This window comes from Pinus tabuliformis, chromosome 1_2 (assembly GCF_031772625.1).
Source record: "Pinus tabuliformis cultivar Carrire ecotype Pingquan chromosome 1_2, CPIR1, whole genome shotgun sequence".
NCBI lineage: Eukaryota > Viridiplantae > Streptophyta > Pinopsida > Pinales > Pinaceae > Pinus > Pinus tabuliformis.
The window spans coordinates 812,710,425-812,727,141 of record NC_142298.1 but is presented as its reverse complement, the minus strand read 5'-3'; positions in this window follow the sequence as shown (position 1 = coordinate 812,727,141).

Genomic DNA, 16,717 nt, shown 5'->3' with positions numbered 1-16,717 from the left:
TAATGTAAGTGTCCTAAGTCTGTCATTTCAAATTTCTTTCTAAGGCTGGACTTCACATGGTTTATAAGGTTGGGATCACTACCGGTAAGGATAAGATCATCAACATAAAGAAAAAGAATGATAAGAGACTTGCCCACTTTCTTAGTGTAGACAGTATTGTCATAATGACACCTAGAAAAGCCAGATTCTAAAAGAAAGTTGTCCATTTTGACATACCAAGCTCGAGGAGCTTGCTTGAGACCATAAAGGGATTTCTTAAGCTGACATACAAGGCTGGAGTCTATTTTTATGAAGCCAATGGGTTGTTCCATGTAGATTTCTTCATGCAAGTCCCCATGCAAGAAGGCAGATTTAACATCCATCTGATGGACTTCCCATTTGAACGAGGCAGCAAGGGAAAGAACAAGGTAGATAGAGTTCATTTTGGCAACAGGGGAGAAGGTTTCAGTGTAGTCAATATCTTCAACCTATGAAAAACCTTTAGCAACAAGACGAGCTTTATGTTTATCAACTTTCCCATCATGTCCATACTTGGTTCTGTAAACCCATTTGCATCTAATAAGTTTTCGTCCCTTTGGTAGAGGAACAAGATCCCATGTATCATTTGCCAATAATGAATGATATTCTTCATTCATAGCTGCTTCCCAATCTGGATGGCTTGAAGCTTCTGCAAAGGTGTCAGGATCATAATTTACTAGAGCTTGAGCCAATAAAGAAGAGGCTCTGTCAAACTGAGAACATGTGCGTCGCTGATCTGTAGGATCACCGGCAAGATCACCTGCTGCATCTCGAGTAGCACGAACCCATTTTGGAAGCTGAGGAGATGAAGGAGGATCCTGAGATGGTGGGGGAGGATTGTCATCCTCACTTTCGTCATTTGAAGAAGAAATGTTTTCAAAAGTAGAAGAGATGGGGAGAGGTGGCACATCCGCTGGACTAGGCTCGCATGCCGATATATTTTCATCAAATTTTACATCTCTTATAATGATAACATTTTGGACTTAAATGGAATAAGTCTATAGCCTTTGACATCTTCAGAATATCCAACAAAATTACATTTTTCACTCTTAGGTTCTAAAGCTTTATGCTTTTCATCTGGAATATGGGCCCACGCTTCACTTCCAAAAACACGAAAGTGACTTACATCTGGTTTGATTGAGCTCCATGCTTCTTATGGAGTGATATTCTTTAAAGCCTTAGTAGGAGTGCGATTTATTATGTAATTTGCACAGTTAATTGCTTCTGCCCAAAAACTAAGACCAGGTCCTTTAGATTGTAGGATACAATTAGCCATTTCCTTTAAGGTGTGATTCTTCCTTTCAGCTACACCATTTTGTTGTGGAGTATATGGAACAATATGTTGCATTTGAATTCCATTCTCAGTGCAAAAGTTGATGAATGTGTTTTTAACATATTCTCCGCCATTATCAGATCTTAGCTTAAAAATTTGATGTCCAGATTGTTTTTCAACAAAGGCCTTGAAGGCCAAAAATGTGTTAAATACTTCACTCTTGAGTTTTAAGAAGTATACCCAAGTGCGTCTGGAGAAATCATCAATGAAAGTTAAGAACTACTTGCAGCCAGAGAATGAAACAACTGGAAGTGGACCACATAAATCACTATGCACAAGCTGTAAAGGGGCTGAGGCGTGCCAAGAGGCACGTTTTTCAAAACTGTCCCGATGATGTTTTCCAAGTACACATCCGAAACAAACACCATCTCTGCAAGATACCATAGGAAGACCTGTCACCATATTTTATTTACATAGATGCTGAAGGGAGCGATAGTTTAAGTGACTAAATCACTCATGCCAAAGTTTGCTCACTTCATCATTATGAGCAACAAATACTGAGGGAAGATTTGATGACCCAAAGTTGTGAAACTTAAACAACCTTGTAGAATGATCAGCAATGCCAGTAGCTAAAATCTTTTTAGGATCTCTTAGGTCCTTTATTACAACATCATGAGGTGAAAATTCAACGATTTTACCTTCACCTGAATGAGTTATCTGATATACAGATAAAGGTTGCAGGATAAGGTTGGAACACATAATACATCATTAAACTGACCATTGTCTAGATGAACAGTTCCAGTCCCTACAACACTAAGAGATCTATCATCACCAACATATATATTTTTGGTGTTACAATCATTTAAAGAAGAAAACATGGCTTTGGTTTTTGCCATGTGATAAGAAGCTCCAGAATCAATGAGCCACTCATGAGAATGAGAAGAAGAATATACATTTAGTGCATAGCCAGACCGAGATGCTTGACAACCACATGCAGAAAGTGCCATTCCTGAAGATGAAGTTGAAGTTGAAGATTGCTCCAAATGGATGTTATGTTTCTTCATCGTTGCTTCCAAGGCTTCCATCTTCTTAAAGCATTTGGATTCTAAGTGGCCATCTCGATTACAAAAGTTGCAATGTCTATCAGTCTTCTTCCATTTGTTTTTATTTGTCTTATCATTTTGTTGAAATGATTTTTCATTTTGAGGCTGAGATTTCTTAGGACCCTTGTTTGGTTTAGGACCATTCTTTTTAGGATATGACTTCTTAGGATTCTTTGAATTTGGTTGCTGCTAGGCAGCTGACGCTTTCTTGGAAGAGTTTCCAAGATTAAGAAGACCAAGGTGTAAGAGTTTTTCTTGTTCTCTTATTAAAGAATCACAAAAAGAGTGAAAGGAAGGGGACTTGTAGTCTGTTCCTTGAGAAATGAAGGCTTCTCTTGTAGAATGGAAGGTGGAAACAAACATAGAGTAGACTGGTCCCAACTCAGTAAGAATGGAATAGATAAGGTTACTATCTTCTTTCTTAACCTTAACACCTTCCAAGAGATATCTAAGGGTCTTGAACTTGGACAAGAAATCTTCAATGCAAGAAAAATTATTAGGGTCCAATGTAAGCAACTCATTTTCAAGTTGATGGGCTCTAAGTTCATTTTTAATCCAAAATAATTTATTGATTTGTTTCATTGCTTCATCAGGAGTATCAAGTTCTGTAATATGGAATCTAAGATCTGGAGAAATAGACATCCCTATCAATCCACGTGCTTGATCTTGCCTATTTTCGTATTTAGTAGCCTTATCTTCATCCTTCGGTTTCTTTTCTTGGCCTGAGGCTATTCTGTAGAGACCTTTACTTCTAAGCAAATCCTCAATGTAGGACAACCATTGGAAGTAGTTGGTGCTGTCAAGGGTAACTTGGTATTGAATTTCCATTTCAATGGAAACTAAAGCTAAAGATGCTGAAACTAAGTGTTCTAATGGATAGATCTTGAAAAATTAGGCTGGTTTCAAAAAACGGCTCTGAAAACGGCTTCCGGATGAAGAAGTTATGGCTTTTTGAAAAAAAGTTGTTGAAGATGCTGACGAAGTGCGGGAATGTGCGGAAATGAAAAATCCGCCCTCACAAAAAGGAGATTTGAACCCAAGACCTCTACTCTCTTAGAATAGCTTTGAACGAATTGAGCTATACAAAAAATTTGAGTGGGAGAGAGAGAGAGAGAGAGAGAGAGAGAGAGAGAGAGAGAGAGAGAGGGGGGGGGGGGGGTTGATGCTTTGGGTTGCGTGCTTGCTTTGAGAAGGCTCCTTTTCCCTACAAAACAAAAAACACAAAACCCAACACGGACATACAAAAAAAAATGAAAATTTTTCTGATTTTCCGAGATAACACTAAGGCGCAGCGGAAAAGAGCATACGCATGAGAAAAATCCTTCCTTTTTGTTTCTGATTTGCCCAGATCGTACAGATTCGCAGGGCAAAGAGCATACGTAGAAATGAAAGGTATAGATCCGGTAATAAAAAAGGCTAAATAAACCGAAACCAAAATAAACAGAGAGAAAATAATTGTAAACTGCAAATAAACACTATATACCTCCAGATCTTAAAAATGACGCAGCTAGGGCTACCAGAAACCTTTTTGCGTGAAACGAAAGGGGTTCCTCACTGGAACAGATGCTACCAACACAACAGAGCAGTCCTCTCGGCCCAAAAGCAGTCAGAAACAGTAGATCTAGGAAATGGAAGTCGAATGCAGTTCTACCGGCTTCAAATTTGGATCACCAATGGACGCGGCTCTCAAATAGATCTGATACCATGTAGGAATTTACAGGGTAAGTTCCTCAGACAGAACACCAAGGGACACCGCTCACAACCAGATCGCAGATCAATACACCAGTATTTTTGACATGGTTAAAATCCTCAGAGGGAAACAGTCCACGGCCTGAGCCAATGTGGCCACTTCAGGCAATTTATTAATAAAAGAATGAAAATTTACATAAGCTTCTCTCATAGACAGATTACCCTACAAATGACCCTCCATGCGCTTTAAATAGAAATCATGGACCAATCGAGTGTCAAGCCACGGATCAAGTGTCAGTAATACCGAAGAGAGAATGAACCGTTGGATCACTACATATCGTGACCGTCGGATTGTAAGCTACAAAATGTACATGGTAAAGAAACACACTTTACCTAACTCTATACTAGACCAAGTTGTACTTAACTATTTCCTATGTGTTGGAATATCCTAACAATTCCCATGAGATTTTTTTATGTAAATGTTATAAATAATTTAGCATAAAACATATGTTGAACAATAGAAAAATAATAGCAAAGAACATCAAAATACAACAAACAACACATAGATTTAATGAGGTGTTCACCCCTCCTAGGCTATGTCTCCTTGGTCCATCTTCCAATGCTCGTGCCTCTCTATTATGCTCAAAATTACAACAAAACTATGTTTACAATGCTCAAATTCCTCTGAAACCTGTCTCAATGAGTTCAAAATAGAAAAAATTGCTATAATTCACTCTATTTGCACCTAATTTGTATAAGAACTGAAGAGATTATGACTTCTCCGAACTCTCTCACAATTTTCTCAACAAATTCCCATTTTCTGGCCACTAACCATCAAAGTTGACCCAAAATCCGCCAAATTTTCCACATTTCGGCCACCGGAGCCATACTTCCCGGCAGGTCTGGAAATCTCAATTGAAATGAACATTGGAGGAGAGATGGACATAACGACTCCTTTCAAAAACTGTGATCATTGATCTGTGATGGCAGACTTAACAATTTATGCACCACGGTTCATAACAATTTCGTGTCCGGTATATATCGACTTGTCGTAATCAGCGTGGGACCAGGGAATTCCTTAACAACTTGTCATTTTTTTCTACGAAGTGTGAACTATGATGAATTGTCAAAGAAAAACATTCCATACATTGAAAACTATTCTCTTTTTGCATCTAGTTCCATTGGCGTTTCGCTATCTGCATAGGCAGGTTGATTCTTAACAAGACTTCCTGTTGCACGCGATTTTGCAATGCGATCCATGTGATATTGCATATCGCATCTTGGCATGACTAGTGAACGGTTTTTAACAGAAAACTTATGCTGATGCGATGTGATGGGCTGATTTGTGGGACCAGTGATAGAGTGACACTTGGCGCCTCCTGATTGGCTGAAGAGACTTGAACTTGCTGACTGTGCACTTATTTTACCTATTTAGGAAACTGATCATAACTCATTTCTCGGAGCATCCGAACTCCATTTTTGATGAAATGAGTTGCATTGGATTTAGATCACCGAGATATATCCAACCATACAATTTCCATTCCATTCTATGAACTTTGGTTTTTGAGCATAAACTTAAGCACCTGATCACTTACACTCTCCTTTTACCTGTTGACATTCCAAAAATATCGCAACAAACTCAACCACCTCTTTCTTCAAGTTTGGCCAATGATAGAATTTATTAACTATTGTTAGTGTCTTTTGATATCTCGGGTGACTTGAATATGGCTTGACATGATATTCCCTCAAGATAAGTGTCTTGAGCTCATTTTCATCTAGTACATAAATCATATTCCTGAATTTGACCAAGCCATCTATTGTGAGATGATACTCCTCATCCCTATCACCTTCAACCCACTATTGTAACATGTGCCTCAATTGTTGATACATGTCATCATGCTTCCTGCATGTAAAATCCACTCCTATAAGTTTGTCCCATAAGACCTCACTTCTGCAATGTGATTCACCTGCACTCTTCTACTAAGAGCATTTGCAACTATGTTCTTCCTTCCCTTGATGTACATTATCTCAAATTCAAACTCACTAAGAGTAGCTAACCATCTAGCTTACCTGGAATTCAGATTAGGTTGGCCAAACAAGTATATCAACCCACTGTGATCACTCATCAGAATAAATCTCATTCCAAGAAGATAGTGTCTCCACATCTTCAATGCATGAATGATAACTGCCAACTCAAGATCATAAATCACATAGTTCTTCTTGCTTCTGTTCATTCAAATTCCTTAACTCATAGCATACTACATGTCCTTGTTGCATCAGGACTCCATAAATTCCTCTCTTGCAAGCATATGTATAAACCACAAATTATTTATCTGGACCTACAATCTTCAAGACTAGAGTATTTGTAAGTAAATGCTTCAATTTCTCTAAACTAGCTGCACACTCCTCCTTCTATTCAAACTTCTTCCATTTTTGTTGCAAAGTTGTAATAGGATAGGAAATCCATGAGAAGTTTTAGATGAACCACTCGTAGTAACCTGCTAATCCCATGCATGATCTGACCTCATCCACATTTCTAGGAGATACCCATTCCATGATAGCATTGATATTTTCTGGGTGCAATGCTATACCTTCCTTCGAAACAACAGATCCCAAGTAATGAACTTCTGTCTGAAAGAAACTTCAGTTACTAAGCTTAGAATACAACTGTTGTGCTCTCATAAATTTCAACACTACTGCGAGGTGTTCTTCATGCTCTTTCTAATTCTTACAATATGTCATCATTGAATACTATCACAAACTTGTCTAGATAAGGATGCAACACATTATTCATCAAACACATGAAAGTCACTAGAGCATTAGTAAGACAAAAAGGAACTACTACAAACATATAATGCACATACCTGCTACCGAATGCAGTCTTGTAGATGTCCTATTCTTTGATGTGTACCTGATGATATCTTGATCTCAAGTCAATCTTCGAGAACATTGTTTCTCCCTTCAACTGATCAAATAGGTCATCAATCTGTAGCAAAGGATACATGTTCTAGATAGTCGCCTTGTTCAGTTACATGTAACCAATACATAACCTAAGAGTACCATCCTTCTTCCTCATAAACAATATTGGTGCACCCCAAGGTGATACACTTGGCCTTAAGTATCCCTTATCAAGAATTTCCTTAAGATGCAACTTCAATTCCACCAAATCTGGAGTGCTCATCCTTTATGGTGACTTTGATGTTAGTGCTTCTCCCAAGATCATCTTAATAGAAAATTCCACTTCCCTGTGAGGTGGTAACTCTGAAATCTATGTTGGAAATACATTCTAAAACTATTGAAAAATGAGATACCTCTTCAAGATTTAAACATCCTTAACATCCTTCCCTTTGTCACTAGAAATATGAATTGAAAACAATACACACCCCTTCCTACTACTGTGCTTTTCCTGCATAGTTGTGATTATTCTCACTAATGTAGGCTTCTTCTTAGCCTACAATATTCTCCTCCCTACATCATCATCTAGGCAGTCAATACCCTTATCGTAACAATCTACCTTAGTCCTATGAATGTAAAAAAAATCCATACCCAACAACATACTATATGATACCAACAAAATAACATTTAGATGCACTGATGTAGACATACCATTCAACTCAAATGCACAAGATATCAACCCATGATGAACTATTTTCTTGGTACCTGTAGCCAATTGCACCAACTAAGATTCTACATGCACTTATTTATTCAAGCAACACTTATCCACCAGGTCATGATTGATATAAGTATAGTTAGATCCTGGGTGAATCAAAATAGAAACAACTTGATCAAAAATATTACCTTCCATATCGATAATGGATGCCTAATGATCCAACGTTGCATAAATTCACGGAATACTTTATCCAACATCCCCAACTATCTGCGCCTCTAGGGCACTGTAAATATGAGGCTTGCCACCGTAATGCTATGGAAAATATCTCTTGCGATGATCCTTACGACAAATCCAACTCTATAAAGGATTCTTTCCACCACCCCTTGTTCTATTCCTCATATTAAAATCCCTGTCCTCTATCAACTACATTGACATTCTTGTATGATGCTCAATTCTCCTTGTTACCTGCATCCTGAGGTCTTCCTCGCTTCTTATCCCATTTTCCCTTAGTATTTTCATTACCTTTCTGAACCTACTTAGGGTTTGACTTATGCTTATACTTCTCATCACAATGTTTCAAATTCCCAATTACTTCCTCTAATTTTTTAGGCTTATCATACTCAATCCGATCATTAAATGCTAGTAGCAATCCACTAACGAATATTTGAACCTTCGTCTTCTCATCCTTAAGATATGGAACATATGTCAAAAACTCCAGAAACTTAGTCATACACTCTTCATCTATCATAGACCTCATCTTCAATTCATAGAACTCCTTAGCCTTACCATCATAATAACTCTTTGACAAGTACTTCTTTCTTAAAAGTCTTTTCAATTCGTGCCATCTCAACTCATTTGTCTTGATGTCTATGAAATGCTTCACATATTCCAACAAGATGTTCTCTTTACCTTTAAGACTAAAAATATATATCTTGGCCTTCATATTCTCTGTATAATCACACAACTCGAATAACTTCTTCATCTCAAGTACCCATACTTCTACATCTTCCGATTTCATCAACTCTCTATTAAAGGTAGGAAGTTTGGGTTTCTTGAACTCATCTGACAAGTATTGCTTCTCACTCCTCTTGTAAGGATGATAACACTGATTAACATGATGTCTGTCTGAAATAGAACTAGAATAGAACCCATAACCACTACCTCTCTTTCCAGGCATGTCCATCCATCTATCACCTTTAACTGTGTCATCTTTGTCTGAACTGTGCCCTTCATGAGACATGCTACCATATGCCCCGTTTATTCTTTCCTCTTGTCCATAATTGATCCATGGTTGTCCTTGTCTCTACAAATCTGAAAAACTCTCAAGGATCACTACATTGACCTATGGTTTCTTTTCTTGTGCCCTGGAACGTCCTTCCAGTGACTGAATTATCCTGTCACTATCCGACTTGCAACTTCTGATTTTTTTCCTTTAAACTTCTGAAGGTGTATGTTATGTCAAGAGAATACTCATTTCGTTACTACTCATATGATCTAGAAGGAGAGTCACGTGAACTATAGTTCACCATTCTTCTTGTCATATTCGATCTTCTCCTACAAACATACCATGTCAGATAAACCAAATATAAACATGATCAAACTTACTTTAGTGAAGTTCAGGGGAGGCTATCTCGTCTGCATAATCAATCCAAATTAGAACAACATATGTATATATAATGAAATCAACATATCAATTATCTCAACATCAATATCATGATGACACATGACCATAACAATGACCATCATAATCCATGCATAACAACGCATCGACAACTAACATGCATGCATAGAAACCATGCCTAGCCCATCCATTCCAAGTGTTTGAACTTGGAATCTCTGATACTACATTGCGGTATCAAATATAATCCAAAGATAACACAACATTTTGTGATACCACCTTGTAACTACCCCCTCCCACATTTACCCAATTTCACTGGCCTCCCAGGGTAAACATGAGATGAAAAGTTACTATGACATGACCCAACCTCCAAGCTCCAGTTATGGAAGTGGGGCCAAGGTGATCCTTTGGCCTCTGAATTTCATGTACCTCTGAGGGATTTTTTTCTCACTGTCCTAAGCCCACAACTACATGCATGACAAGGCCCAGGTACAATTATAGGCCTCCAATCACATGCACAACATTACCTCCATGGAATTATAGTCCAAAATATCCAGTTCATAGGGTGCAGTCCTGAGGTTTGAGCCACTTTTCTTGGAAAAACTCCAAACCACTTCCCATAACTACCTGTAACTTTTGAGAATAATAAATGACATAATGACAAAGATTTTGATACAAAATTTTAACAAGAATTATCCTAGGACATGCCTAGTCCACAACATACATTTTGTCAAACACATGACAAACATGTAATATAAAGGTCATGAATGCATATTTGATCATATTAGTCTAAGAATCATCTAAGAGTCACCAAGAAGGCTCTATGCCCTTTCCACATAGCTACAACAACACTTATTAGTCCATACATTCATCAACCAATCAATAGCTAAAGAATTCATGATAAGAGCCATTGATAATAAACATCATATAACCAACATATAACCAAAAATTAACCAACATGGGAACCATGAAACTCAACCATAATATAACCAACATAATCCCCACAAGTATACATGAGTCACAATATAAATAACTCTTATTAATATATGAAAATACCAGCCAAGTCAGTGACTTCCACGTACCACCCGACCATAGATTGGGTTGAACTAAATCTCTCTTTCAACCAATAACCCACGTGCCATATTCCAAGCATGAATGTGGTATCTCATGGAATAAACTAAAACAAAACCATCTAGGGATTTCAGAGCCCAACCAACTCAACCCTCAACCAATGATTCTGCCTCTACGGGGATCTCTTCAGCTACCGAAATTAACCAAGATCTTTTACTTCTGTGATTTTAGCAGAATTTCATGTGAAAGAGTATAAAACAACCACATGTGCATACTTTAAAGAAGATGAAACATAACGAAAACCATCAAATCAAAGGAAACACACACATTTATAAAGGAGTTCACCCAGTGTGGGTTGTGTCTTTGGTCCTATTGTCAAGAGTGGGGAGGCCACTTCATTAAATGCTGCAAGATGATGATGAGTACATGGTACATTCTTTGTCATTACAAGGATAACTTCCCTTAACTAGAGTGGCATGTCTCTCCACGAGACATTCTCATTATAGTAACTCTCACTCATATGGGCCTTCCTTTAGCATGACAAGCTAATAAATTCTCACATGATGTGGCATACAAGTATCCTTAAACATAATGGTAATCATTATAGCGACAAAAAAATCATAATCTTAGCAAATCAAAAGAAAGACATAGCATAACTACATCATATACCTCTACTTTCGAGGATGACCTGAAAATGTGAAGCTTTTCTGATGAAATGGAATGCAACTCTAAATTCGTGGTGTGAAATCGTGTCAAAAAAATATAAACTTGAACAATTTCTAACACCATCGAAATAGGGGCCCTCGGGGATCTCGAAGATCCCCCTAAAGCTTCCTTCCTAGAGATGGCCGAAAAATGCATTGCTTAAATGGAAATTATGAGCACACCACTAGACTCCTTGCGAAATTATGTGAAAAACTTGTAAAAAATCAACCTCCAAGGGAATATTTTAGATTCCACAAGATTCTGCAAAGATTCCTTGCTATTGGCTACCTGAATTTTTGTTGCTCAGATGGGGAAATGGACCTCACTATCACGTTCCCTACAAAATTCAGGTTATTTTGAATATAAAGTTGGCATGTTTCTGTCACTGTGAAAAATCACCCTCTAGAGAATCTTTTAGATTCCTCACTACATCAGATAATATTTTTTGGAATATTCCCCTAGAATATACCCTCTCAAAATTTGTGATGACTCTCAATTTTTCCTACACAATGATCCACTTTGTCCCGGTTCCGCCACCGCTCCTCCTTCTGTCGAATGTCATGGCGTGATTTATATAAGAAATGTGGCAGAGCCACCAACGAATGAGTCGTGGTTTGTTGGTAGTGGAGGCATTTAGGATGGGAGTAGGCCGGGATCAAACCTGCCGCACCCCAAAATGTCTTGCATTTATTTTTTAATTAATGCCATACATATCTATATATATATATATGTATGTATACATATATATATATATATATATATATATATATATATATATATATATATATATATATATATAACGATATATGTATATATATATATATACATATATATATATATATATATATATATATATGTATATATATATATATATGTATATATATATATATATGTATATATATGTATATATGTATGTATATATATGTATGTATATATGTATGTATATATGTATATATATATGTATATATATATATATATGTATATATATATGTATATATGTATATATATGTATATGTATATATATATATATATATATATATATATATATATATGTATATATATGTATATATATGTATATGTATATATGTATATGTATATATATATGTATATATATATATATATATATATATATATGTTTCGATGACATTCGACATTAAATTTAATACGAGACCTCCGGTTTGGTGGGCCAACCCAACTGGGTCGAGCAGGTTCGAATCCTGTTGGTCTCATTATTTATGGTAATGGAGTTTTAATGGCATATATGTATATATTGATTTGGTTGGGCCCGGTTGGACAAGATTGACCATGGGCCAATTGACCTTTGATGTTTTTTTTAATTTATATATATATATATATATATATATATATATATATATATATATATATATATATATATATGAGCCCAACTGTACAAAATCGTTTTACGATTTTTTAAGGGTTGCTTGGAAAATTAAATAGGCGAAAATTCTCCCTTTCCAGCTGCCCCATTTTTCGTGCACCATCCCTTCTCCAAATTGTTGCCTCATTAGTGACTTCCACTTCGCCAAGTTTAGCCAGAACTTTTACTAGCTATAACTTGAGCATACGAACTCAAATTTGAGTATCGTTCACAACGTTGGAATTAGGGAAACTTGCACTACGATCTGCTCTTGGTTTCACTTCAATCCAAAAACATTTATTTTTGAGTTTTTCTAAGCCACTTATGAATTTTGATCATTCCTAGAGTTATCTAGATCATTCCCCCCCACTAAGGATATTTTGGTCATCCAAAATCATGAACATTATCTGCAACTACTGTGTTACATTATCTATATGAAAATTGTCCTGAAAGGTCACAGTTCCTTCTCCTTCACCCTTGTTCATCAGAGCCATAATCGATGAGCTGACACCTGCATCCTCTGCAAACCTGTAGTACATCAATATTTGCAAACTACATGCTCAATTACATGACCAAACATGACCCAAGAATCCTCATGCTTGCCAAGAGTTTATAAGACACACTCTTTGATCAAGTTTACCACATAATAGAAACCAATACCCCAGTTATCAATAAAGGCCAAAACATCATCGTTGCTTTAATAAGTGATGGAAAACACATCATCACTTTTACAATTTAAATTTCAACACATGATTTTCAAAATGTGACCATGACAAGCTACCATATCTAGTACAACCATCTCTCATTCATCAAGGTAAATGGGTCCTCATCCTGGAGCTAATTTTCTTGTTGAACAACCCTTCCAACTGGTTCTTGCACAGGTTCTTTGTCCCTCTTGAGACACTGCTCTGGATGGAGCCTCTAACTTGTGGCTCTTTTATGTCCACCTCTGTTGCAATGATTGAAAAAACTCTTCCTCCTCCATACTTTCTTAACCTTCTTCCTTCCCTGATGTGGAGAAGGTATTTCATGCCTCATCCTTTTTCTTGCTGCCATTCTCTTCCAACACTCAGCAAGCACATGGTTGTGCAAACCACAAAAACTACATGGTTTTCTATGCCATGATTTTTGCTCATGATTAACAATATGCTTGTAATCAAAATGAAATTTAGAATACTGAGACATTGTACACCTCTCTTGACTATCTCTAGTGCAATCCTAGCGATGAGAGATTTCCTTAGATCTTCCTCTGCAATGTGCAATGTCTTGGGAGGATTGTGATGTGTTTCAATCATCCTCTTTCTATGATGGCTTCAAAAATGTCTTGGAAGCCACTGATACCTTCCAGCACTCTCCTTTAGTGTATCCCAAACCCACAAATCAAAGTCTTTGTACAACCTCCAATGGCTGAGTCATTCTTTGGCCATTAACACCAAGTCCTCCTCCTTTATACCCCATCTTGGTAAGGAGTCTCATGCTAGTTCCTAAAATGGGGACCTCAAGGCTTCCAAAAGAAATAGTGTCATGTGAAAATGAAACTGAAGAACCATCAACATTGTTTACCTCAACTGTCAATTATGAAATAGGTGATGATGGCTTCGCTAAGCCTTTATTGTGCTTCAATTTTTCCAAAGTCTCTTCTATGGCTCGTAACTGAAGATGCAATCTCTACTTCTCCTCTTTTTCCTCTCGTAGAATTCTCCTTAACTCAAAATTATTTGCTTAAAGGTTGTGATTGATCTCCTCATCTGAATGATGAGAAAATGATGAAGAAGATGAATAATTGCTAGAATATGGAGATGAGACATCATCCTCTACTCTTTCTTTCTCCTCTTCCTCTCTTTCCATCTTCTCCTCATAATTTTCATACATTATGTCTACCATGCGTGCCATCCTGAGGAGGACCTCGTAGATATCTTTGTTGTTCTCCATTTTCCTTCTTGTTTCACATTCAATCATTCACATTTGCAATTCACATCAGAAAGAAAACCACTGTGATAACAAACTTGATACAGATCTCTTCAGCTACCAGAATTAGCCAAGATATTTTACTTCTATGATTTTAACATAATTAAATGTGAAAGAGTATAAAACAACCACATGTGAATACTTTAAAGAAGATGAAACCAAATGACAACCATCGAATCAAAGGACACACACACATTGATAAAGGATTTCACCCAGTGTGGGTTACATCTCTAGGCCGAGTGTAAAGAGTGGGGAGGCCACTTCATTAAATGTTGCAAGATGCTGATGAGTATATAGTACATTCTTTGTCATTACAGGGATAAATTCCCTCAACTAGAGTGGCATGTCTCTCAATGAGACATTCTCCTTATTGGAATGATGACTCATATGGTCCCTCCTTTAGCATGACTAGCTAATGAATTCTCACATGACGTGGCATACAAGTGTCCTTGAACATAATGGTAATAAGGATCTTGATAACAAAATCATCATCTCAGCAAATCAAAAGAAATACATGCCATAATTACATTACATACCTCCATTTTCAGGGATGAACTGAAAATATGAAGATCTGCTGACAAAATGGAATGCACCACTGAATTCGTGGCACAAAATCGTGTCAAACGACTACAAACTTGAACCCTTTCTGACACTATAAAAATATGGGCTCTTGGGGATCTCAAATATCCCCCCAAATATTCTTTCCTGGAGATGGTTGAAAAATTCGCTGCTCAAATGGAAATTGTGAGGACACCACTGCGCTCCTTGTGAAATCTATGAAAAATGACTATAAAGTGGGCCTCATTCTGCCTCTGTCAAAAATCAGCCTCCAAGGTAATCTCTTATAATCCACAAGATTCTGCAAAGATTCCTTGTTGTTGGCTGCTTGAATTTTTTCTACTCAGATGAGGAAACATACCACACCATCATGTTCCATATGCATTTATGGTTCTTTTGAGTATAAATTTGGCATATTTCCATCAGTGTGAAAAATTAGCCTCAAGGAAATCTTTTAGATTCCTCACTGCATTAGAGAATATTGTATGGAATATTCCCCTGGAATATACCCTTTCAAATTTTTTGTTACCTCCTGGTTCTGCCTACACAATCATCTACTATGTCCTAGTTTCGCCACTGCTCCTCCCTCCATCGAATTCAATGGCGTGATTTATATAAGAAATTGAGCAAAGCCACAAATAGCTGAGTCATGGCTCGTTGGTGGTGAAGGCATTTAGGATGGAGATGGGCTGGGTTCAAACTCGCTACACCCATAACTTGCTTGCATACTTTTTTGAATTAATGACATGAATATATATATATATATATATATATATATATATATATATATATATATATATATATATATATATATATATATAGATATATATATATATATATATATATATATATATATATATATATATATATAGATAGATATATAGATATAGATATTAAAGTTTCAGTGAAATTCAACATTAAATTTATTACTAGACTGCCTATTTTGTGGGTTGGCCCCACCAGGGTGGGCAAGTTCGAATCCCACGGGTCTTACCATTTATGGTAACATCGGTTCAATGGCATATATGTATATAGTGATTCAATTGGGCCTAGTTGGTTAGGTTTTACTGCGGACCAACTAGCCTTCGATATTTTTATTTTTATTTTTATATATATTAGCCCAACTGTAAAAAATATTTTTGTTGATTTTGAAGAGTCAATGGGAAAATTAAAGAGGTGACAAATTCAACCTTTCTGACCACTGTTTTCTATGTGTCATCCCTTCGCCAAATTTTTTCCTCGTTAGTGACTGCCACTTGGCTAATTTTGACCAGAACTTTGACCAGCTATAACTTGAACATACAAACTCGGATTTGAGTGTCATTTTCACTATTGGAATCAGGGTGATGTGCATTTTGATTTGGTCTTGGTTTCACTTCAATCTCACACGGATCATATTAATATATGTAAATACCAACAAATTCAGTGACTTCCACATAGAACCCAACCATAAATTGGGTTGAATCAAGTCTCTCCTTTAGCCAATCACCCTCGCACCATATGTTGAGTTCCAAAACTGCCTTTCCCTTAAACAACTTTCTCATCCTTCTTTCTTTGATTTTCCATGAAAAGTGCATCCTTATCATAAAAAAAGACCATTACACATTACCTCAAGGAGTATATTCCAGTGATTTACATGTTATACTATTATGTTTGCTATTTGAATAGGTTTTTATCTTTCAGCTATGGAACGTTGCCACATTCCGTAGCTAATCGGCTGTTCCAC